The sequence below is a fragment of the Engystomops pustulosus genome, chromosome 2, assembly GCF_040894005.1.
Source record: "Engystomops pustulosus chromosome 2, aEngPut4.maternal, whole genome shotgun sequence".
Lineage (NCBI taxonomy): Eukaryota > Metazoa > Chordata > Amphibia > Anura > Leptodactylidae > Engystomops > Engystomops pustulosus.
In genome coordinates, this window is record NC_092412.1 from 156254533 (window position 1) to 156281766 (window position 27234).

The window sequence follows — 27234 nt, forward strand, 5'->3', positions numbered from 1 at the left end:
TCCTCATTCATTATAATGTGCAATTAGCACATTGTAATGAATGGGTTAAAACGCCTTCATTAGACCCCAAGCAGTCATGGCAACGGATCGCCGCTCCCCGATGATGATCCGCGGCCATCTTTTTGAAGCCGCCAACAGCATTGCCGGCGGCGATCAACATGAAAACACTGATCGCGGGTGTTACCGGTAAGCCTTTGCTGCAATATGCAGCAAAGACTTACCGGCTATGGAGAGGGCTCGTTCCGCGAGCCCTCTCCATGCGCCGGGGCGCGCCGTACTAGTACAGCGCACGTCGAGAGGGGGTTAAAGGAAACCTACCATCACAGATATGCCTAATAAGGTAGATCCGATGGTAGGTTCCTGCTCTAATTCTCACCCCGATAGGCTGGCTTTCAGTAATTTCACATAAAAAGGTTATCTTTGTTATATGTAAATGAGCAGAGGCAACCGAGGCATGAAGTAGCCACGCCATAGCTCGGGCGTAAAGCTACTCCATGCCCCAGTAGCGTGAGTTAATTTGCCTACCAGCACGTCTTCAACAATCTCCCTCCTTCAGCTGTGGCCTCCTCCAAAAATCACCAATATCCGCACGTCTAGTAGAAAAGAATGAATCTGGCGCATGAACATATCGGTGGCTTCTGAATGAGGCAGTGAAACTGATAATGATGACGCACTCGCAGGCGATCAACTCAGGCTACTGGGGCATGAAGTAGCCATTACTCTCGGTCCATGGCGCGGCTACCCCATGCCCCCAGAAGCCTCTGCCCATCATTTACATAACATAGATCACATTTTTATGTGAAATTACTAAATTGAAAAACACAATTGGGGTGAGAATTAAAGCAGGAACCTACCATCATATCTACCTTAGTAGGTAGATAGGTTATGGTAGGTTTCATTTTAAGATTTTCTCTGTTATTGTTAAGGGAATCTTCAAACTACTGACATTATATTTTCAGACTATAGACCCCTGTTGATTTGAATAGGTGAGCATTAAAGGGGTTGTACACTTTAAGCAAATAATTGATGTTGTGTATGTAAGGAAAAGTTATACAATTTTCTTATACAGGCGGTCCCCTACTTAAGGACACCCGACTTACAGACAACCCATAGTTACAGACGGACCCCTCTGCCCCATGTGACCTCTGGTGAAGCTCTCTGGATGCTTTACTATAGTCCCAGGCTGCAATGATCAGGTGTAAGGTGTCTGTAATGAAGCTTTATTGATAATTCTTGGTCCAATTACACCAAAAATTTTGAAACTCCAATTGTCACTGGGGCAAAAGAAAAAAAATTGTCTAGAACTTCCATTATAAAATATACAGTTTCGACTTACATACAAATTCAACTTAAGAACAAACCTCCAGACCCTATCTTGTATGTAACCCGGGGACTGCCTGTATACTTTTTGTATCATTTCCTCATGGTTCTCTAGATCTCTGCTTGCTGTCCTTCTATAGAAAGCTTCTATGTTTACTTCCAGTGGATAGAATCTGTCCATGGTCATGTGATGCATGAACCATTGGTATCACAAGGCTCTGTTTGCTCTCTGTGATACTTATGTACAAATGGGAAAAGATGTGAGGCCGGGGGGGGGGGGGCTGTAGGTTGTGATATTTTATTATTTGATATTTATTTTTGACTTTGTATTTAAAGATAAATTATATCTTACAATAGTTCATAGAAGAATATATCACAATTCTGTGAAGCACCTGTATTTGTTCTACTGCACAGTATCACAGTCACATTGTCTTATATTGTCCCCGTTATTATTTAGATATCTCTCCTTTATAGTATAATTAACAAAATCCCCTCTTTTATAGAAACCTTGCTAAGGCATTGTAGGGAGACAGACAGTCCTTACCCGTGTGAAGGAGATCAAAGTCTCCAATGTATACAGTGGCGCCGCAGCGTGTACTGCCCTCCAGGTATTATCAGATACACCGGACTGAAGCAGAGTCTCCACAGTAAGTGCCTCCTGGCTTGTACAATACAGCGGTGTGTGGCACAGTTGTTCACCCACTGTCAGCAGGGAATAATGTAAGTCGGTGCTTTCCCTCAGTATATGTGATCTAATTTGATTGACAATTTCTTAAGACAATTACTTAAATAAAATTAATAATGTGCATGTGCTAATATATAATGGAAATGACAATTTATGTATTTAATTGTGAAGAATCGCTGCATCATAATTTGTAATATCTATGACGGGCTTAGCTAAATAGCTCCATCAGGGAAATCAGTATATTCAGCTTAAAAAAAAATATCACCATTGACAAGATTGTGCTGATGATATTCAGATAGTGTAAGACAAGATCTAAATATGACTATGTTAAGATATATCATATAGAAATGTGTGCATCCAAATATGTCAATCTGTTTACACACTATGAGAAGTAGTTGTGCCATGGAATAAGCAACTGACATGACCGCATTTATATTATTTATGCTAGTTATCTTAACATAATTAGGACTTGTTTTTATAAATGAAAAGAGGGAGTTTTAGACGTAGATAAGGATAAAATATTCATCACAGAAAACATCTGAAATGGAGTTTGGTCTCAAACTCCCCACTTTATATATCCATCTGTAAAAGCTATTTTAAGGAACAATATTTTTTCTATGTATCTGATAATAAATGGCAGTACACCGCTGTATACTGTTGGAGACTTTGATCTCCACCCGTGCCACCCGTGCACTGGAACCAAGCCTGTCTCACTACAGTCTCTTAGCAAGGTTGCTATAATGAAGGATATTTGACTGATTATGCTATAAAGAGAGATATTCAAATAATAAAGGGGACCTTGCCTTTTCCAATTGGCTGATGTGACACTGTGCAGCACAACATATATAAATTATTTTAAAATAATATATATAAATTATATAAATTATTTTCCAAATATCCTCTGTGTGATATTAATGGCACATGCACCTGAATGTCCATCACATGACATGAAAATGGATTTCTATCTAGTGGAAGTAACCTTAGAAGCTTTCTATAGAAGTATAGCAAGCAGTGTTCTAGAAAATCATGAGGAATTGATACAGAAAATGGAAAATTGTATTGTAACTGTTTCTTACACAAACCATATCAATTATATTCTGAAAGTGGACAACCCCTTTAAGTACTCTTCTTTGTTTACACAGCATGCTTGGGTTAAGACTGACCCACCAGAATACCAAATGTTTCTCCAGTTGGCGTACCCATAAGTAAACCCCAGCCGTCAGGCTGAATGCTCCATATTATTTCATTTTATATTATTATCATTTATTCTGGTGGACCTAAGAAACTATAGTCTCACAGAGTGCATACTGTTCACATACTAGATACTAGGTTTGCCCAATTGTCTCTTGTTATTCTAAGATTCCTTCAAATAGTTCATGGGGGAGGGGTTACCAAGAGCTGGAATCCTCACTGATCTCACTGGTGATTTATTATAAGGATAACGTATGCCCCCAAGTTTTATTAAGAGGTCTTAGAATTTATAATCATTTTTTTTTGTACACATGTATGAATATGTAAAACAGATCACCTCAGGTAAATTGATACAAGCTCAAGATATTACCTTCCATAATATTTAATAAATTGGTAGCTCCATTACAGGTAGACGACTTTCCACAAAAAGTTTGCTAGGTGCAGTTTTGATATATGGTGATGATGCTGGATTTGAAGTACTGCTGCCAAGCTCCTTGATAACTAGAGAACCCAGGTAAGATTTTTTGGCTTTTATGTTAATCTGTATTTTTAATGGGTCCTTACAAAAAAGGAGCACTGCTGCTTTCTCCCTAATATAGCACCACCAAGATCCATGGGTTGTGTATGGTTTTGCAGTTAAACTCAATTAACTTCAATTAAGATGAGCTGCAATGCCATAAACAACGCAGGGACATTTGAGGTGTTTCTGGGAAACAGAATCAGAAAGTTAAAGTGTTAATCCCATTTTAGGCATTCACAATTCAGATGGAAATATCCCTGCCTCTGCCTCCTTCAGGGGAGCTGGACATTGTAAAAACAGTAGATAACAATAGAACTCATCCTATTGCCATAACTGGTGCCCTTGTGGTCAGGAGTAGTAGAGCTTTTTTCTGCCTTAATACCTTTTTGAGCTTTATTAAGGACCCATTGTACCTTTATAATAAATTTGATATATTAAAGAATTAATCACAGTATATTAGCTATTAGTAAACGTGCAATTAGCTACAGGTCACCATAGATCAGAAAACTTGAACACACCATCATCCAGAACAGCTTTTCAGTGACTTTTGCTATACTGTGAGTATTTATTCTAGTCTTCTTGCTCTTTTTAGAAAATCATCCTTCTTAATGCCACTATCTATGGTTAAAGAGCACCTGTCATCAGCTATTACACCACTAAACATACAGCACCCTAAGTTAGATATGAAATATCATTTTCTTTTTAAATCCAATCTTTTTTATAGAAGTTTTTTGAGTTTGTCAACACAAACATACCCATCTCCTAAGCCACTGACATATTATTTTAGGATTCCCTCTTTTATGTTTTATCTAGCCATTTAAACACTGAAAATGCATATATAAACGAGCTTAAAAGTGTCACTGTATCCTGAGATGCCTCACTTTTTGTGGCTGTAGCTCTACAGTAGCTACCAATAGTACATGGTATCATAGCACAGATGAGAACCTCATCTTTCAAATCCAATCAGGATTGTGGTTGTGAGTGCTGCAGAGCTGGAGATACAGGCAGTTTTAACACAAACGGGGAATGCTATAAACCATATTACCTTAGGCTGTTAGTTCAGTGGTATAAAAACCACTTTATGTGGTTGCCTCAAAGAAATTTATATATACTGTAAAACAAATTGTAGTATATTTTAAAAAATTGGATTTTTAACCATTAGTTTATAGGCAGACACATTTTCAATACTCACATGAAGTAAAGTCTGAAAAACAAAGTAAAAAGAAAAACTATTAATACAATATTGTACAACATGAAAATATCATAATTCCATAATATTAGTCTATAATACTCATATTTATGATGTACTAATAAGTAACCTCATTGTCAAAGTTATGATAAATATTTAAAGCTGAGACATTACACGGGAACTACTGTCAGTAATTGTTTCAGAGACAACAATAAAAAATATAGATAATCCATATGAACCACTTACTTTGTGAAAGACATGCATTGATGCAGATAGCCAGGGTAACGGCCCCCAGCAAGAAGTTAATTGCCCTCATACTGTTTGCTCACCCCTGTAAAAGAAACAGAGACATCTACATTTACGAAATTGTAATAATTGTAATATTAATATGATCAAAATATTCAGTCCATATAAAAAACTAAATCCTATATAAATTGGAAAGAGTTTATTACACGGTTAGAAAATGTCCTTGAACTGACAAGCCACCAAGGGCAGTTGATTGATTTTCTCTTCTCTGAGCTCCAATAATTTAAATGCCACAAAAATGCTTAAATAAGAAAAAAACTGAAAAACAAGTACTGCAGCGAAAAATCTTTTCATATATTTTCAGCTATCTCTATTTTTTATTTATGCATATACCTATTTTTCCATCTTCATATTAATTGATATTTCTCAGTGTCTATCTATGACGCTACCTAGATCAGATTACCTCATATAAACATATGAAAATTTTAATATAGACCATGTATGTCTAGTCACAGCCCTGACCACAGATTTCTGTTAACATCGTAGCCAAAAAAAGCACAAAAAAATAAATGAATAAATGACAGGCAGACCATGCCTCTTATCCCCCCAAAATTCTCAATTATTACATTACATATTGCTTAGTAGTTTGTGGCAAAAGACTCTGCAAAAAGAAGTCAAGTCATATTTAAAGTTGAAAATTAAGTTGAAATTTCATTTCTATTCTAAATATTTAAATCCTTACAGCAATATTATTTTTTACAAACATTTTGTTTCATAAAATTAATGTGCAGGATTAACAGAAAATGTACAAATGTTCAGCACTTTGCATGCAAAGGTAAGATAAGGCTTTGCCCACATCCCTTACCTTGTTTCAGTTGTACGTGTAACCGGTCAGTGTCACTTGTTCATCTGGAATAGGACTTAAATTCTTAGCAAGATGAAAACATTTACTTAAAACATTTCACCAATCAGTATTTGTGACCACACCTGGGATAACTGGAATAGTACAAATAGTACTAAACGCTCCCTCCACCTAAAGGCGACTTGCTAAAATGTATACTCATGTAGCATCAACCTTTTACGTTAGTATCAGTCTCAGATTTCACAAAATACCCTACAGCCAAAATATTTAAATAACTAGCCTTTAAATTATGTTACCAAAGGATCATTAAATCATGTGTTGTACAGCACAAGATCAAATAAATTGAATTGACTAGGGTGTATGACATTTGTTATTTCATCATTCAGATTCTGAGGTATGAAGAAGCAATTATACAGAGATTGTTTTTATAAAATACGGGCTATATTGAGTTTTTATTCTGATATCAGTATTTAGATTATGGCAACATTAATATAATCATTGCAAATAGAACAGATATAATGTATATATTACAGCACACTGAATTTCATGTTAACCAGATTGCCAAGGATACTCCTTCTCAAAGCAGAAAAGGTGAAACTGAAGCTGGGATGCCAAACTATGAAGACCCTATTTGCTTTTTAAGTGCAGGGTGCAGTCACTCATGCTTTATGATAACTCTCCTAGCTGGGTTTCTGTGGTCCATTCACATGCCCCTGCCCCGGACATAGAGTTGCAAGATTCCAAAATGATTAAGCTGGAGGATAAGGCTATGGATAGCTAATAAAACAGATACAACATTATAATAATGAAGCTCTGCCCCCTCTATGGCTCCTTAAGCTCTTGCTTCCCCACTTCTTGTAGCAGGAGAGTTTTTCTCTGCAGGAGATGATGATGCAATCACTTTGGCAGAAACCTGGGAAGCCACAGAGTGGCACAATGATACAGTGTTGAGGTGGTGGTAACCTGTTAAGCCACAGAGTGGCACAATGATACACTGTGAAGGTAGCATCAGCAGCAGCAGCCGCAGGAGCCCACAGAGTGGCACAATGATACAGTGTGGAGGTGGCGTCAGCAGAAGCAGGAGCCCACAGAGTGGCACAATGATACAGTGTGGAGGTGGTGGCAACCTGGTAAGCCACAGAGTGGCACAATGATACAATGTGGAGGTGGCGGCAACCTGGTAAGCCACAGAGTGGAACAATGATACAGTGTGGAGGTGGCGTCAGCAGCAGCAGCAGGAGCCCACAGAGTGGCACAATGATATAGTATGGAGGTGGCGGCAACCTGGTAAGCCACAGAGTGGCACAATGATATAGTGTGGAGGTGGTGTCAGCAGCAGCAGCCCATGGAGTGGCACAATGATACAGTGTGGAGGTGGCGACAACCTGGTGAGCGACAGAGTGGCACAATAATACAGTGTGGAGGTGGCGTCAGCAGCAGCAGGAGGAGCCCACAGAGTGGCACAATGATACAGTGTGGAGGTTGCGGCAACCTTGTAAGCCACAGAGTGGCACAATAATACAGTGTGGAGGTGGTGTCAGCAGCAGCAGGAGGAGCCCACAGAGTGGCACAATGATACAGTGTGGAGGTTGCGGCAACCTTGTAAGCCACAGAGTGGCAAAATGATATAGTGTGGAGGTGGCGTCAGCAGGAGCAGCAGGAGCCCACAGAGTGGCACAATGATACAATGTGGAGGTTGCAGCAACCTGGTAAGCCACAGAGTGGCACAATGATACCATCTGTGACTCTGAGGGGCTCCCAGCCTCCATCTCCACTGTACACTGCCATGGTGCTTCTGGGTCCTCTGCCTCATACTCTACCTCCTCCATATGTTCCTGCTCCTTCTCTCTTGTAACATGAGTGGAAAAACCATTTCACCAGACTATGCTTGTGCTCCATTGTCCTCCTCCTCCTCCTCCAGTTTCAGCCCCCACCAGTTCAGGCCATGAGATGTAGTCTCCACTTCTCCAGTGCCCTGAACAGAAAGATTTTGCAGCATCAGTTCCAGGACATGAAGCAGTGGAATGACATTATTCATCCCGCAGTCCTGGCTACTGACAAATAACGTGGCCTCTTCAAAGGGCCTGAGCAAATGGCAGTTGTCACACATGAGCTGCCAGTGGATGACATCAAAGTTACACAGGGAAGTACTCCAGTCCGCTTGCCTCATCAAAAAATCAATAATGGTTTTTCTCTGTTCATACAGGCAGTCTAACATATGGAGGCTGTAATTCCAACGGGTGGAAACATTGCATATCAGACTATGTTGAGGCGGGCCATTCTGACACTGCAACTCGAGGAAGGTGTGCTTGGCTTTGTAAGAATGGCTAAAGTGCGTGCACAGTTTCTTGGCCATTGTTAGAATGTCTTGCAGATGGGTGGAAGACTTGAGGAACCTGTTGACAACCAAATTGAACATGTGCGCCATTCAGGGGGCATGGGGCATCCCTCCTCGGTGCAGTGCGGACACCATGTTCCTCCCATTGTCTGTCACCATGGTTACGATTTTCAGTTGTCGGGGAGAAAGTCACAGATTCATTTCTTGTTGCATGACGCGGAGCATTTCCTCCCCTATGTGACTTTGTTCGCCCAGGCAAACCAGGTGTATAACTGCGTGACACCCCTGTGCCATGCACTGGCGCAGGAGCAGTAGTTTAACAACGTGGAGGAGAAAGTGGCGTCTCTTGTTCAAGTTGGTGTGGCACATTCACCCAGTGGGCCGTAAAGGAAATGTACTGGCCCTTACCGTAGTTACAGCTCCACACGATAAGCTCAAGGACTGGCCCACCTTCTGTTTTACATATTTGTGAAGGGCTGGCACTGCCTTTTTGGAAATAAAATTGCGGCTTGGAACTCTCCACCTCAGTTTGGCACAAGCCATAAGTTATCTGAAGGGTGCAGAGTCCACGACTTGGAGAGGGAGAGACTGCAGTACCAACAACTTAGACAAGAGCACGGTCAGCTGCTGCAGAATGGCTGGACTCATACAGTTGTCTCCTTTTAATCGCCTCGCTCAATGACTGCTGCCGCCATGCATAGCGAGGAGCAGGAGCATCTGGACCGGGAGATGATGTCAAAGACAAACAGCTCACTTCGGCAGAGGTGGAGTCTCTGACTGGCTGAAATGGCATGTGTGCTACTAGATGCTGCTGCTGTTGCTGCAACGGCAGGATGGACCACCACATCTGTTCCACGTTTCTCCCAGACCAATAGATGGTGACGCTGCATGTGTTGAAGCAGGGCCGTGGTGCCAGCGGTAGCTCCCTGGCCACGCTTCACTTTCTGCCTGCAGATTCTACATATACAAATGCTCGGCAGTGATTTTCGGCGGTGTGGCAGCTTTTTGTTAAGACACCAGAGTCTTAACAAAAAGCTGCCACACCGCCGAAAATCACTGTATAAACTTTGTGGATTTGACACATATTTCTTGCTCTCAACTTTAGCAACAGAAAAGTATGGGAATTTGAGTTATCCAGATACCCCACAACAGACACCCTGTAATTGGAGCGAAAATCACTGTATAAACTTTGTGGATTTGACACGTATTTCTTGCTCTCAACTTTAGCAACACAAAAGTATGGGAATTTGCTTTATCCAGATACCCCACAACAGACACCTTGGGAGAGGAGCATAAATCACTACAGCAGCTGTGTGGATATTAAACAGATTTCTTCCTAGTGGCTTCAGTAACAAAAAAGAACTGCTATTTGATGTATACAGAACCCCCTAAACGCACACCCTGGGATTGGAGCAGAAATCGCTACAGCACAGTACAGTAGAAGCAGCTCGACGCTACAGACAGCACATGCAGTGTGAAATGGCGAGATTGCAAATAGCTGACAGTTTTTATAGGGCTGTGTGACATCACATAAGCCTGCCATTCACTGATTGGCTTACAGGTCTGCAGATGTCATTGAGGGTGTTCCTTTCTCCTTCCCAGAGTTCTCTTCCCCATGTAACACGTTGTGCTTGCAGCCATTTAGCTAAAGAAACTTTGTTTCCACAAATCAGCGTAAACTTCGGATTTGTGACAAATCGAATTTTCCATTAATTTTGGACCGAATTCCACTTCGTTCGAATCAATTAAGAATGATGCCTTATCAGCAGTGATAGTGTGTGTGTTACTGTGCAGATTTACATCCAGTTTATAGTATTTAGGATGGCGGTCAATTACACAGGGTATGAGCTGCTCACCTGTAAACCCTTAAGTTCACTACAGAATGATGAATAACAAGCTGTGTTGATTTTACATAACCATCATTGTAACTATATTCTGCATTCCTAAAAATGAATGATTATTATAGAATTTGTATTAAAACAACTTTTGACTTGACAGTGTACCATTTTGGTAAATATAGTAGGCAGACAAGATGCCTCTCTCCCACAAACAATATAAATTCCTAAAGGGTTAAAGAAAACTTGATGGTGTTTTTACCACAAGCAGAACGCAATACAGGTTCTTCATAAAAACTATGTACTTGCTGTGTTTTCCAAAAAACATACATTTGCAGCAGTGCAAGTGGAAAGAGGTTACTAGGTTTCATAATCAAGGCAAAATCCTTCTATCGTGCACAACACTTGTGGTCTTTAAAAGAAATGGGTTAATGCCCACCTCTGCAGTTTCCAGTGCTGTCTATATCCCCCACAGTTTCACAAGCAGCTAGCAGGCCTACACTTCTATGTTTCTCTCCATGCTTCTCCAGCCAGCATCTGCAAGTCCCCCTTTATCATTCCTGGTCACCAGCCCCCTCTTTCTCAAACCTGCACCAAAAGGTGCCTCTTTTCTTCCATCCTGCATAATCAAGCCCCCTTCTTTTTCTGTCCCAAAGCTCCATGTCCCCCACTTTTAACATGTCCTCTCCTTGCCAACCTGCGCTCCAATGTACCCATTTTTTACTAGCCATCACCCCATAACTTATTACTGGCAGCCTGACAATAAGTGGGCCACAAGTGATGTGGTCTCCTTATATTCAGGCATACCACATAACATCGCACTAGAATATGTACGCTTTCACTTGATAAAATATATGTTTATTATAATAACAAAAAAGAATTCCTTCTCTTGGCAATAGATTATTTGTTAAAGCACAATTACTTTTTGTTCAATGATGAATATTTCTTAAAAATTGAAGGCGCCCCTATGGGGTCGAAGTTCTCCCCCTCTATGGCAAACCTTGTGAGGTTATGGTGGGAGAAGAATTTCATATACACCTCTACTACTCCTTTTTTTTATTACATTGTCCATTATAGTAGACTCAAAGACGATGTGTTATTAGTGTGGAGAGGAGATGCTTCTACTTTTGAAATTTTTTTGAAATACATCAATCAGAACCACTACAATTTGTGGTTTACATGAGAGGTGTTTTTTTTTGATAAAGTACATTTTTTGGATATAACACTATATGTGAACAAAGATATTGACAAAGTAGAGACATCTACCTATACAAAACCCATAGCAGGTAATATTTGGATGCCAGCAGTTGCCACCCATCAAATACAATAAAGCCATACCCATAGGAGAGTACATAAGAGCTAGGAGAAATTGTACAAGTAATGATGTCTTCCAGAAATAATGTGAAAAATAGATGAAAACCTAAAAAAGAGAGGCTATAAAGTTGGATGTTGAAATGGGCAAAATCTTGTACAAAAGATAAAACACAAAAACATTTTTTAAGAAAACAAAAGAAAATTAAGGATCATTCTGTTAATTTGGTTTTCTCTACACAATTATATTCCCATGTTAAACAAAGATAATATTCTCAGAGACAATCTTAGTTAAGGCTTCCAATGTGTGGCTGGGAGAGGTAATTCTTTGGGATCCATCCTGTCTCCTAGCTATTATAGTGACAGCAATTATTTGGGAATGAACACTTGGTTGTCCACAAAGGGTTTTCATGCATGTGGAGGTAGTAGGTGTAACATATGCCAGTATACATTAAAGAAAAAAACTTTTGATAATAAAGAAAAAATATTTAATATCAAGTCGTTTATCAATTGTGATACCTGCTATATTGGTTATGTTATAGAGTGCACATGCTGCGATAAAAAATATGTCATGTCAGCAGCACCATTCGTAAAATGAAAACAAGAATAGCAGAGCACATATCCGATATTGAGAAAAAAAGTACTGGCATATCAGGAGCTGCTAGACATTTTGTTGAAGTTCACAACAGACAAATCAATTCCTTTACTTGTTACGGCATTGGATTTTGGATTTTTGAGTTAAAAACATGATTTCCTATGGGTCTGAACAAAAAAGATGATTTATTCTATATATATTAGAGAAATATCATTTGTAACATTATATTATTGCAACTAGTGGATGTGTTTTTTCTTCCTATTGTGACATACACAGCTTCCCACTGGTTTCGGTTTATTTTAAATGTGAAACAATTTGTAGTATACGATAGCCATGATGAAGAGTCTATGGATACCACTGTATGCTGTAAAAAATTTTTATGATGATTGAATAAAAAGAAGAAACATTTTTAATTCAAGTGCTGGATCAATCAGCTGTAATGATTTCCCTTTAAAGTTTGCCACATGGATTATACCCCATAATTTATGCTTTCTTTGGCCTGTAAACCCATGAGCTCCTTTTTATCCATGCAGCACTGCATGACCTTCTCTTACTTGATCCTACAATCCATGGCCTATAGCATACAAACTTCAGGTCTTGCAGATTCTTTTACATGTATATGGGTGACATATGGGTGATAGTTTGCTAACGGGGCCAGATTTACACTGTTCATCACCAACAATCCCCACTGTGGGGATTGTTGGTGACGAACAGTGTAAATCTGGCCCCGTTAACAAACTATCACCCATATACATGTAAAAGCATCTACAAGAAAGTGACAAAGTGAAAGTGACAAGTGACTGTGTAAAAAAAATCAGATATTCACCTTTGTCTAATGCCCCACAGCAGTCTTCTTCTCAGTTTTATTCTCGGCCACAAAATGATTAACAGCCAAAGAAGAGAACTGAGAAGAGAACATTCGCAGTCCAGGGTTGGGTGTTCTACAGCCCAGTCTTGTAATACGGCCTGGTGATTGAGGATCACTGATTTGTTGCAATAAGTTCTGAAACTGTCCTACAAATTCTGAACAGGGCTTGCCGGAATATATGGGCTTTATATCAAAACAACCCAATTTCAACTAATGGAAGTCATATGTTACACATACAATTGTAATTTTACGACAGAAGCATATCAATAATAACTTAACATTCTACATTTCTAAAATTTCTATACATTTCTAAAATACATCAAAGAAGATAATGTTTCAGCTATATTTATAACATTCTACATATATATTTCAGAAGAAAAAAGTGTTTGTTCTTTCATCTACCTCACCCACATCATCAGATACATATTTTTGACTCTAACCTATTTTTGTCTTCCCTACTTTTAAAACAATTATTTAAATGTCATTGACCCCATTAAATAAGTGTACCTTTGTATTACACAAGGATTATATGACAAATTCTACTTTGATGTTTTATTTTTTTTCTTCACCCACTTCTCATTACATTTGTAATGGATGTGGTCAGCATTCAATTTCCAAAAATACATGAAACACATTCCCTCCACCCATTGTGTCGGGGATAGGCTCCCTTACAGAGTTTTAATAGACTTGCTGAGTAAAATTGTCATTGTTCATGCTATATAACTAATACTGCATTATTTCTTCCTTTCCTGTCAGGTTTCATGTTGCTATAACTATATAGTGGTGGTTTAGCACTGATGGAGGTTTCCTCTTCATAATATGCCTTATTGTCGGAGGGGGGGGGGCAGATGGTTACCTCTGATCTTGTCGGCTAATGGTATACTCCTCATCCTTAGGGGAACTGGGTCAGTGTAGTTTTTTTCTTTATGGGACACTGTTAGTACGTTATAGGACGATTGGCCCCTGGAAAGATTCCCCAAGACTGGGAGCCTATGGCTCTGTGGGGCTTATTTACTAAGGGTCCGCAGATCGCATTTCCGTCGGAGAGTTCATGGCATTCGGGATTTGCGCAGTTGGGACAGGTATTTAGAAGGGGATTGTGTTGCACGCGATTGGATTTTCGCGCCATGACACCAGCTTTCATGCAACAGAAATGAGTCGGACTGACCCCCAAATTCAAGATTAAAATTGTGTTGCAAGCAATGCACTTACATACACCAGGAAGAAGATCGTGAACTCCTGCGGACCTGAGCGTGGAAGTGACACATACAGGATATCGGGCACACAATCTTAGTGAATCACGGCACAGTGCATTGTCGTTGAACAATGCATTTTCGGAAACTCCTCCGGACGGGTAAGTAAATGTGCCCCTGTATGTTTGTCTGTGTCAATATTTTGTCTTTGTCTTCCCTAACCTTATGCTCTCCCCTTCTTCTCGGAGCTGTGAATGTGGAAGATTGCCTCCGGCAAGTAACGGTTGGTGCTGTTTTCAAATTCATACTGTGGTGGGTAAGCATGACCTAAGCATTCTCATCAATACATATCCTGTGATAGTCTCTATCCCGCACTTGGACCCACAGGGGAGTTATATCATTTTAGAAGGGACACTGAGAGGAAACCTGATTATACTATGTAATATCTATGCACCTAATACGGCCCAAATCCCCTTCCTGCGAAGGGTTTTACGCAAGTTGCAGACACTCCCTCCAGCAGCCTTGTTGATAGGTGGAGATTTTAATATGATCTTCTTGACAACAATGGATCACCTATCTATGCGACACAAGAGCGAGTAGCTAGGGAATTTCGTAAGCTTATTAGGTTACACTCCCTATACGATCTTTGGAGAATCGATCACCCAGGCGAATGTTCTTTCTAATTTTTTTCACATTCCCACAGTTGTCACACCCGCATTGATTACTTTTTTGGTAATATTATAGCCTTGGTTCAGCAGACATTGCACTCATGGTCGGACCATGCTCCGGACTCTGTAGCCCTCACACGCTCATTGCTGCTCACTAAAATTTGTAGATGGCAGTTAAATGTATCACTGATCAAGGATCCTACATTTTGGGAGCAGATTAGGGCCGCCATCCACGCTTTCAATGAGAGAGAAGGGCACTCTCCCCTCTCGGAGGCGCTATGGGAAGCACACAAGGAATTAGTATATATGGCTGTGTCCGCTAGGATGAAAAAAAACGGCTTCAGAATATTACCAGAAAATCTTAACTCGTTTCGGATCTGCACCCACGTCAGCGCGTGCAGGTCCGGAGTCTGCAGCAACGTCTTTAGACGTCACTGCAGTTTTCTGCTGCTCCCATGCTAATCGCAGGAGCAAGACTCAGTTCATTACCGCTTCTCCGCTCCTCTGTGCATCGTGCTGAATGAGCGCGATGCAAAGGAGCTGAGCCGGCGCCGCCGCTGGTCCAATAGACTGAGCGGTCACTAAATAGACCCAGTACAGCTCTGATCAGAGTCCCCAGTGACAGGTGGGCATTTCCCCTGTAACTGAGGCTCTTATAGATGCCTTAGTTACAGGGGAAAAACTTGTGAAAGAAAAAAAACAAAGTGAAAATGTCTCCGAGGGGTCTATTATGACCTCATAGGGGACATATAAAGTAAAAACACACACACAAATTATTAACCTGTTCATGCTCCACATCCGATATTTCGGATGCTGAGCACAGTGACATAACGCTCAGAGTCCGATATAACAGATGTGAGCGCTACTTGGACTTTGGACATCACCCTGTCGCGAGACAGGGTGACACCTCGGTGGGAGGTGTCGGCATCACCAGCCAACACCCCTCTGATGACATCACAGGACCAATCTGATTGGACCTGTGACGTCGATCGACGCCATTGGCCAGTCAATGCAAACTGGCCAATGCCAGCGATCTGTGAGAATTTTTGGGCAGATCTTTCTAGCCCAACATTCTCCAATATCGCCATTTTGTGATTGGTGATGTTGGAGAGAGTTGTGCTAGTAATCTGTCCCTTTACTGTACCCCGAATCCATTGGGTTTTCGTATGGCCACGCCCCCCGATTTCCGTCGCGTGCGTGCGCCAAAATCCTGGGGGAAATCGTTGCAAATCGGAAATATTCGGGTAACACGTTGGGAAAACGCGGATCGGGCCCTTAGTAAATGACCCCCACTATTACTCCCCCCCATTGTCAATTTTCCCTATCCCCCAGAACCGCTCAAGTGCGATCTGTTAATAGAAGTAGCGTGGAGGAGTTGTAGTAGCGTAGAGGATTAGGAGTGGCGTGGAGGAGTAGGAGTTCTGTGGAGGAACAGGCGGAGCGTGGAGGAGCAGGCATTCTGTGTAGAAGTAGGCGTTCTGTGTAGGAGTAGGCGTTCTGTGGAGGAGCAGGCGTTGTGTGGAGGAGCAGGCGTTGTGTGGAGGAGCAGGCGTTGTGTGGAAAAACAGACATTGGTTGGAGGAATAGGGGTTGTGTGCAGGAGCAGGCATTGTTTGGAGGAACAGGCGTTGTGTGGAGGAACAGGCGTTGTGTGGAGGAACAGGCGTTGCGTGGAGGAGCAGGCGTTGCGTGGAGGAGCAGGTGTTGCGTGGAGGAGCAGGCGTGTGGAGGAACAGGCGTTGGTTGGAGTAGCAGGCATTGGTTGGAGCAGCAGGCGTTGGTTGGAGCAGCAGGCGTTGTGTGGATGAACAGGTGGTGTGTGGAGGAACAGGCGTTGGTTGGAGGCACCGGCGTTGATTGGAGGAGCAGGCGTGGAGGAAAGGGCATTGTGTGAAGGAGCGGGTGTTGTGTGGAGAAGCGGGCGTTGTTCTGTGTTGTTCTGCATAGTGTGACAAGGTCACTATTGAATTGGAGTGAAAATTAGTGTCCATGTGTATTACAGCGACCAGAATGTGAATTTGGTCAAACTAGAAGCTGTTTTCCATGTGTTGGTCTCTTGGAAGACCTGGTACAGGACTCTAATTGCTGTAGTGGAGACAGAAGTGTGATCACCAGACCAAAGCTTCCAGATTCTAATGGGTATAACAATGCACCAGGTGTGCAATCCCTTAAAGAAGGATGTGGAGCAGTTCTCTCTACCTGGAGACACAGAAGCTGGACTGTGTGAGAGCCACACGTGAGTGACACAGGGTTGCTGAAAGTTTTTTCCATGCTGGCAGGGAGAAGCCCTCCAGTGGCTAGTGAGGGTGGCCGAATGTTTAGTTAGAGCCGGACAGGCAAGGATTTTATTTGATGTTTTGTGTGATACTGCTGTTTTTTCTGGAATAAATGCACAGTTTCAACTATAATCCTGCTGTCCATTAAGTGGTTTGTCATTGCCGTCCCCCACAGAAGACATATACTGACTTGAAGGTATATAATTATATGGCCTCCGATATGAAGTCTGCTAGTGGAGACGAGTGTGGAGACATTTTATTTGTGTACCTTGTCCTCATAAAGCAACTCTGATGAACCCCTGAGAAACGCTTTCATAGTAGTGCTGGAGTATCTGGTCCTTCTAAAGTGCCTAGGTACAAGGACAAGAGAGAGGTCGTATCATGATTTTTGGGGTGTTTGTCTCCCGTGGCAAGATTGGGCACAAGATGACATAATGGATATTTTGTACTATGCACTATCCATTATGCATCATCCTTAGGGTCCACCCGTGCTCACTACACCCCTAGATTAATTCATGGAGGGGTGTGTAGTGACCTCTAATTCTCAGAGGTTTCTACTGTACTGATCCCTAAGGGCATCTACAAATGTTTTATGGTGCCAAAAAAATGTAAATAGCGGAACTCCAAATGCCATTCTCTTCCGAGCACTGCCGTGTCTCCATCTTGTAGATTATTGCCACGTACCCAAGAAAACCTGCATGATGATTTTTGGGGTGTTTGTCTCCAGTGCCATGAATTGGGCAAAATACTTTTGACACTACAATGACAAATTTAGAGAAATTGCAAAGCAAATTTTACTCGACACCAACAATGTGTTACATTTGAGCTAGGGTCTTATGGGTTAAAATGCTCATACAACCCTAAATAAATTCTTTGAGGGGTGCCCTTTGCTAAAATGGGGTCATTACTCATGGGGTTTCTATTGTACTGGTACCTCAGGGGCACCCCAACACTAGTCTAGTGACAAGGGTGCTCCAAAAGCAAAATTTCACTCCTTCCCTTCTCAGCTCTGCTGTGTGCCCAGCCTGTCAAGTTTTGGCACATGAGTGGTATTTCGATACTCGGGACAACCTAAAGAATGATTTTTGGGGTGTTTGTCTAAAGTGGCATGGGTGGTACACAATGGGGGTCATTTACTAAGGGCCCGATTCGCGTTTTCCCGACGTGTTACCCGAATATTTCCGATTTGCGCCGATTGTACCTGAATTGCCCAGAGATTGTGGCGCACGCGATCGGATTGTGGCGCATCGGCGCCGGCATGCGCGCGACGGAAATCGGGGGGCGTGGCCGAACGAAAACCCGACGTATTCGGAAAAACCGCCGCATTTAAAAACCGAAAAAGTGTCGCTTGGGGAGCGCTTACCTTCACCTGGTCCGAGGTGGTGCATTCCGGCGCGATGAGATGACTTTCAGCGCAGCAGCGCCACCTGGTGGACGGCGGAAGAACTACATTCATAAATCCCGGCCGGACCCGAATCCAGAGCAGAGAACGCGCCGCTGGATCGCGACTGGACCGGGTAAGTAAATGTGCCCCAATATATTAGGCACTTAAAATTACATTTTTGAGTTAAAAACGCATTTTTTAGTCGACACCATTTACTTTGCATTAGATTTTGGCCAGCATGTTGGGGGTTAAAATGCCCACCCCCCAACCCCAGATAAATTCTTTGAGGGGTCTCGTTTCCCAAATGGTGATATCTTTGGGAGTTTTCTATTGTACCTCATGGTACGAACTCTGTTCTGGACATCGCTGTGTGACGAAACAGCAGTTGACATCCTCATGTCTGGTATTGCTGTACTCAGAAGAATCAGGGAAAAAAATTTGGGATGCTTGTTTACCTCAAATACCTTCTGAATGTGTCCATTTTAGGGCTAAATGAGAATAATCTTATTCAAAATTTCCAATCCATCTTTGTTTGCTTCCAGAGAAAGATTTAAATGGTTAACAGACTTCTCAAATGCTGATTTGAATAGGTTCAGAAAATGGCATTACTTGTGGGGGTATATAGTACATAAGCATTTATAAGGCACTTCCATTTTTTTTTAAAAGATTTTATTTATGAATTTTTCATTTTTAAATTCAACAATAACACCTTAAAACATTAGACTACGGCGCAGCGTAGTAATACTTAAAGATAGCAAAACAGCATAGGCAGATAACGCAATCGGTCAAATGGCATTCTAGTATCAGAAATAGATGACCACATCAGTACATATACAGCATGTAAACGCCGCAGTCGGAACTTAATGAACAAACATTCAGGCACCCATTCATGCAGACACACAAAGACAAAACACTAACAACACAATACACCACCCTCTTCGCATGGGGTTCGAGCCAGACAAAGGAATTCGTTTTTGATAGTTACTTTACACCGCAGTGTTAGAGTTCATGTTCCATCTAGACCAAATAAATTCAAATTTTTGAGGGCATTGTCTGTTATTGTATACAGAGTAATACATAGGGATAACCTTGTTGACCAGCGATATCCATTTCTGCAGGGGAGGGGGGTCACAATCCTTCCAGGACATAATCACCACCTTACGCGCATAGTACAGAACGAGTCTAAAGAAGATCCTGTCATAATGGCCACCAATGACCTCATTTATTATTCCCAAAAGGCAAACCTTGGGGTTGGCTATATGGGGAAAGCCAAAATGACTGTTGAGGAAGGTTAGCACTTCTGTCCAAAAGGCACTGACCCTGGGACAGGCCCATACACAGTGTAGGAAAGAACCACAGGCTCCCTGACATCTGAAGCAGTTATCGTCCTGTCTAGCCCCCATACGATTAAGTCTTACCGGGGTGTAATAAATTCTGTGAAGGAATTTTGTTTGTACTAGGAAATCCCTAGCGCTCACCACTGAGTCAAAGTAAGAGTGCTCAACTTCCCCCCATTCTTCTTCTGAGAGGTCTGGGATATCCTCCTTCCAGCGCACCTGAGCCCGATCAAATGGTCTAACTCCCTGTGCTTGCAGAACAGTGTACACTTGTGTGAGGGTTTTTGATAGATCAGGGGTTCCTAGCAGGGTTTCCAGTTTAGTGAATTCAGTGGACAGTTTAGTGGACCCAAACTGGGCCTTAAAGGCGTGCCTCAGTTGGGAATAGTGAAAGGACGCCATGGGGGGCAGGGAAAATTTCTCCCGCAGTTCACTAAGAGAGAGTAGCTCAGAGTTCGAGGATAACAATTGACCCATGAACTTGACACCTGCAGCCCCCCACATCGTCCACCCAGGTAGGGAGAGAAGGTGTGGAAACCAAGGGTTTAACCAAATGGGAGATCTGGGAGACACTGGAGGGGGGGAGGAGGGGCTGACTAGCAATTGGGCTCTTCTCCAGCATACAGCTACGGTACGCAAGGGAATTGGGATTGAGGCCGGGGATTTGTACCTATATAGAAGGTTCGTAAGAGCTTCATATGACCCCATCAGAGACCCTGCCAAAGCAGTAGCTGCATTCCCCCTATCTATGTCGATCCACCACTGTGCGTAGACAAGTTGGGATGCCAAATAGTAAAGGTATAGGTCAGGTGCCGCTAATCCACCCCGGGATCTAGGAGCCTGTAGCACGGCCAGACTAAAACGTGGGCTGGTCCCTTGCCAATAAAAAGTTCTTAAAATACTGTCTATACGTTTAAATATTAGTTTGGGAAGTAGTACCGGGCAGGAGTGAAGTAGATATAAGAATTTTGGTAGATAAATCATTTTAAAAATATTTATGCGACCATATAGGGATATGGGTAATGAGGACCATGCTTGCAACCGTTTCTCTGTGTCTGTTATCAGGGGGTCAATATTTAATGCAACATAATCCTGGACCCTGCGGGACACCCTAACACCAAGATATCTAAAGCTAGATACTACCTGCAGGGGGATAGATAGATTAAGACTGGTATTTCCGGATAAAGGGAAGAGGACTGACTTATCCCAATTTACCCGTAGGCCTGAGATGGAACCAAATCTGTCAATTAGGGAAAGAAGGGACACTAGGGAAGCCCCCACATCTCCCAGGTATACCAAGGTGTCGTCCGCATATAGCGAAACCTTCTCCATGATCGTCCCTCTTACCAATCCAACAATGTCATCAGAAAGGCGAATAGCCACAGCAAGGGGCTCAATGGCCAATGCAAAAAGTAACGGGGACAACGGGCAGCCCTGCCTGGTGCCCCGGCCCATGGGGAAGGGAGCAGACACATTCAGGTTAGTTCTGACCCTGGCTGTCAGACCCTGATATAGAAGCTGGACAAGGGCCAGGAATCTAGGGCCTATTCTCATTTTAGCCAGTATGGCCCATAGATATGGCCACTCGACAGAGTCGAAGGCCTTGCAGTTGTCAAGTGATAGAACAAAGCCAGGATCAGGAGAGCCCGCAGCTGCTTCTATATTTAGGAATAATCTCTGAATATTAATATCCGTTCCCCTGCCGGGCATGAACCCCGTCTGATCCGGATGCACCAGTGACAGAATCACCTTATTCAGTCTTGTTGACAAGATTTTGGCTAGGATTTTTACGTCGGTGTTAAGGAGAGAAATAGGTCGGTAGGAGTCAGGGAAAGAAGGGTCTTTCCCGGGCTTCGGGAGAACTACTATTAAAGCTTCTCTCATAGAGGAAGGCAGTGAGCCATGCTCCAGGGCTGTGTTAAAGACTTCAAGCAGCTTAGGGGCCAAGAATTCACATCTACTCCTATACCATTCTCCCCCCAACCCGTCTAAACCAGGTGTCTTACCTGTCGGAAGAGACTGAATAGCTAATTCCACCTCCTCTGCTGAGATAGGGGAGTCTAGTTCTAGTGATTGAGCAGGTGTTAAGCGCCACAGAGGAAGGTCATCCAAAAAGGCATCCATTTCGGCAGCCGAGGTAGATATGCTAGGACTGTACAGGGAAGAATAAAATTCCTTAAACACCTTATTTATTGAGTTAGGATCATGTACCAAGGCCCCATTCGCATCCGCTATAAAGGGGACTGATGCACACGGTCGTTCCGCCCTGGAGAGGTATGCAAGTAACTTACCATTTTTGTCCCCAAATTCAAAAACTGAGGCTTCAGAAGCCAGAAGGCGTTTGCTAGTGCGTTCTTTGGCCAGAGCAAGGTGTTCCCGCTGCACCTGCGCCCAGGCCCTCTTATTGTCCCCACTGGGATTCTCTAGGTATCTTTTTTCAGCATCCCGTAGTATAGAGGTCAATCCTCTCTCCTTATCACCCAAAACCCTCCTATGCCCCGCCACCCCAGAGATGATCGCCCCCCTCGTAGAGGACTTGTATGAGTCCCATAGTAGCAGTGGGTCTGGATGATCATGATGTGTTTCCCAAAATTCATTATGATCTGTCTGCATTTTCATCTGCACTGTAGGGGAAGAGAGCCATGCAGGGTGCAGGCGCCAAATTCGAGAATCACAGGGAGGGCCAATCAGTAGAGTGAGAAACAAAGCGGAGTGGTCCGAGACACTACGGGGGCAGTGGAAGATAGAGTCAACCATGGGGAGCACGTCAGGAGAGCCTAACGCCAGGTCTATTCGAGAAAACGTCCTGTGCACTGAGGAATAAAAGGTATACTCTTTTTCCAAAGGATATTTCCCCCTCCAGAGATCTTTCAGGCTAAGGGACATTATCCATTCATTTAATCGAGTTGATGCAGGGTCTACACCACTAGTGCGATCCAGAGATGGATCAGGCACCGCATTAAAATCCCCTATACATATTAATGGACCCGGGGGCATGGCTGCCAATTTATCTGTCAGTGCTTGTAATGGACCAGTATCAAAAGGAGGAGGGACGTACACTGAGGCAATGGTGAAGGAGGACCCCCATAAGGAGCAATGCAATACGACAAAGCGGCCAAAATGGTCAATGGCCACCTGTAACACCTCTATTGGAAGGGATTTAGATACAAGTATAGAGACACCTCTTGCATACACTGAGTATGAGGAGTGGTAACCCCTAGCTACCCAGGCACGTTTTAGTGATAGAATTTTTTGTCCTGTAAGGTGCGTCTCCTGTATACAGACTATATGAGGAGACTGTTTTTTAATGGTATCCAAAATTATAGCTCTTTTAAATTTAGAATTTAGCCCTCTAACGTTCCAGCTCATTACTTTAATTGGCGCCATAAAAAAAATGAGGGGGGATATGGGTCTGGCTGGAGGGTTGGAGAATTGGAACCTGCAAAGAGAAGTGGAGAGGACATAGACACAAACAACCATGCGTACACACACACACCCAACTTTACCACAATAAACACATAAGAAAGCATTAACACATGCAAACCTGTATCCCAATTATACATTAGAAACAACCCCCTGTCTAACACTCTAACAACTTAAGTGCAGACCTATACCCTCGAACTATCTAACTACCAGGAACTGTGGTCCCTAACTAGGATAAACCCAAAAACTGCTTATCCCGGGAGCCTGACCCCTACAGTTAGGGGAATAGGAAGTAAATGATGGATAGCACCTATCGCTGAAGCACAGTATAGAGGGAATATCCCAACAATTTACTAAGGGGGGGGGGGGCAGAGGCACCCACCCTGAAGTATTGTGTGACATATCTGCATAGCTATATTAGAACTAGGACCCCAGTTATGACACGCAGGTCCTCTTGACTAAGAGGGAAAACTTTAAGACACTCCAGCCCCTGGTCAGGGAGGAGGGGCTGCCCTAGCACTTCCAGGAGCCCTAGAGGCTGAGTCCACCCAGTGCATGGCTTCGGACGGGGAGGTGAAAAACCGGGTCCTCTGACCATCTATCACACGGAGACGTGCAGGGAAAATCATCGAGTATTTGTACCCCTTATCCCTCAGACGACTACGAACCTCATTAAAATGAGTACGCTGCTTCCGCACCGCAGCAGAAAAATCGGGGTAAAATGCTATTCTGCTATTACCCAAGAGGATCTCCCCTTTGCCTCTAACCGCTCGCAGGATTGCGTCCCTATCCCTAAAATGTAGCAATCTGACCAGGAAAGGCCTAGGATTTCCCCCCGGAGGGCCAGGGCGAGATGGGACTCTATGGGCCCTTTCTACCGTGAAAAACTGGGAGAAAGTCTCTGCAGGAAGCAAGTCCTTCATCCATTTTTCAAAAAAGGCAACTGGATCGTGACCCTCAGCTTTCTCGGGGAGACCAACAACTCTTATATTGTTGCGCCTTAGGCGATTCTCAAAGTCATCCGCCCTGTCTGCAGCGGCAGCCATCTGACGTTGTAAATCAGTAATCTGAGCGGGCATTGGTCTCTGGACATCTTCAACATCAGAAATGCGGCGCTCCGTCTCGGTTATCCGCTCCTTAGCTTTATGGACGTCATGTCTCAGGATGACAAAGTCCTGGCGGAGTTCATCCACCTTGTTAACTAGCTTAGATTGGCAGGAGTTAATGGCCGCTAACACCTCAGCAAATTTCTTATCGAGCACATCAGATGGGTCCATAGGGATGTCCTCCGGATCGTCAGGTTGCAATGGGCTCTGAGAACCATCAAACATGGAGGGTGAGGGACCAGGAGACCCTTGAGGAGAGCTAGGCTGAGCACGTGAAAACCTGCCCAACTTCCTTGCCGCATTAGATTGTATTTGTGCTAAAACAGCTTGTGAGGTGGAGCAAGCCTGGTTATCCAGGGGGTCCAGGGAATGGTACAGGGGGTCTCCAGGAACAGATTCGTCATCGGATGGCGGCGCGGAGGCTCCTGATGGCGCCTTACTTTGTTTAGCTGTTCTCCTCCTGTTGCCCATTATACTATCTGTGTGAATTACAAGCATACAGCACCAGTATCCCAGTAAGCTTTCAAGGAGGATTGAAACAGACAGTCACTAAGGACTCAACAGGGTAGGCGGCAGAAGGTCTAAAACTGAGTTCTCTTTAGTATAGTGGAAGTAGAAGTAACCCCTTCAGTGCCAGATAGTGATGAGGACAGGGGGGGGGGGGTCAGGGAGTTCTCTTCTGACCTGACAAGAATGGGTTATGTCAGGAGAGGCTCTGTGGCCAGGGTAGCAGACAGGCAGCCTACCTCTCAGCAGCAGCTGCTCCAGTGAGAGAGGACCCCGAGGCAGTGGACCTTGAGCTTTCCCTCAGAGTATCGGATGGCGGCAGCGCCTGGAAGGCAGGGGGAGGAAGTGTGCCCACTCCACAATGGCGCCGGCGCGCCACTTGCCGCACACTCCACGCAGCAGAGCAGCGGCCGCCTTCAATCCCGGGCCAAAGGACCGACACTTCACCTGCCGCCGGGTCCCGGAAGGAGGCGCAGACGCTCAGGCAGCGCCTGTAGAGCAGGAGGAGGAGGCGCGCCAAATCTGCAATGGCGCCGGCGCGCCACGTGTAGCACGCGCCACACCACCGCGGCCGCCCCAAGTCCCGGACGGGAGGCCCGACAACGCACCAAACGCTGCACCGGGACCTGGATTGCAGGGGCGCAGGCACAGGCAGCGGCAGGGTTCAGCCTCACGTGCTCCCCGACCTCTGGAACGGCGTCCGGACTCCGGGCCTGTCACCCGTCACGGCTGGAGCTCCAAACGGCAGGTGCCACTCCGTCCCTCAGGTGCCAGGGAAGACTGTGCCAGGTGCCCAGGTGAGTACAGCCACGGATGGCTATCCAATTGTCAGGATGGAGGTCAGGATCCCGGGAGCTCGCCGGTATGCGTCCTCCTAGCTCGGCATTTGGCCACGCCCCCGTCTTATAAGGCACTTCCAAACTGAATTGGTCTCCAAAAATTTAGCTTTTTTCAAATCTTTTGAAAATCTAAGAAGTTGCTACTAAAACTTGAAATCTTCTCAAATCAGTAAAAAAAATTGAAATGTAAAACAAATTATGGAAATAAAAAGAAGACCAATGGCAAAGGGTTTCAACAAAATGACATTTTGTCTAAAAAGTAGAACATTTGAAACTTTGAAAATTGTAATTTTTTTCAAATTTTTCCTAAATTATTGAATCCCCCCCCCCCAAAAAAAAGAAACTGATAACCGAAATTATAATACTAACCAAAGCAAAAGAAAAAGAATGCATTCAAAGGGGCTCATGAGTGCAAAAACAATCATCAAATTTTATTAGTACACGACAGACAATAACCAATGCTCTAAAAACATTTAAAATACAAAAATGTACATACCAAAAACAATGTACAGTGACCTGGTGTAGGTACACCGTAACTGCCCACTGTCAATCACTAAATAGTGATATAATACCTCCCCGGAGTTCTCTGCCTGAAAATGACATAGGTATAAAGTGCCAAAAGTGCTATGTGCATAGAGATCTAAGCAATGCTCCGTATCTCCAAGGCTGGAGAAAAACAGTAATCGTGACCTACGGTAAAGATTGCTATCGATATGCTGGTAAGCGTGACAAATCAAAGACATACAGGATAAAGAAATGGAAGGTTACCCCAAGCAGACCAGCATGGGATGATGGGAGGTAAGTAGGGACAGGGGCACTGGGCTCCCCACGCGTTTCGTCGCCAAGGAGGGCAACTTCCTCAGGGGTATAGAGCCCTAGATGAGCATGTCTCACCTTATATGCAGTCCATATGTGAATTGAAGATCCATTAGCGTCTTGTCCGGTCAGCGGCGCATGACCGGAAGTTGAACGGTGTGTACCGGAAGTAGCTGCAACGATTAGCGCATGCGCATCCCCGGCCGGGGTGTTGTGAGTGTTGCCTAGGCAACAAACAAGTGTTCAATACAAAAAGAGCATCGAGCGGTATATAGGATGCGGCGCTATTACATAAGGGTGACGAATAGATAGTATATGACGCTGTGCAGAAAATAAAGTATAAAATGGCATTTGTACGACGCTGTACAGAAAATTAGATATAACATGGCGCTTATGGATATAGAAAAGGTGGCAGGTGTATAGGACTGCCGACAAGGAAAATTTTTGACACTTGTAGTGCTCAGATATATACTAGATAGTTAGTGATTTATAAAAGCAGTTGTTGTCTGTCATGAAGCACACGTCTTAAGCATATATACATATGACAAATGTAAAAATACGTCAAAGGCGGTGCTAGATGGATACAAGGTATAATCATGTATAATATCAAACGTAAATAATAAGGACCCAAGTTAGGAGGTCTCATTATCTCTAGTTGAATTAGGATGAAAAATAAGGTACGTAGGTTTCGATATTCCCACAGGCTAAGACAGTAAGGAGCAGAT

At 43.5% G+C, this 27234-nt stretch overlaps 1 long non-coding RNA gene across 2 annotated transcripts; it reads right to left on the reverse strand.

The window, feature by feature from the left end:
* Positions 1-5151: 5151 nt before the first annotated feature.
* Positions 5152-26668, reverse strand: LOC140116631 (uncharacterized). 2 transcript variants are annotated; one of them, XR_011852870.1, is made up of 3 exons: positions 26588-26668; positions 6017-6060; positions 5152-5236 (listed from the first exon to the last, which is right to left on the reverse strand). It is a non-coding gene; the product is annotated as an uncharacterized lncRNA (long non-coding RNA). The 2 variants fall into 2 exon arrangements; XR_011852869.1 differs by lacking the exon at positions 26588-26668 and adding an exon at positions 6139-6182.
* Between the last annotated feature and the right edge of the window lie 566 nt (positions 26669-27234).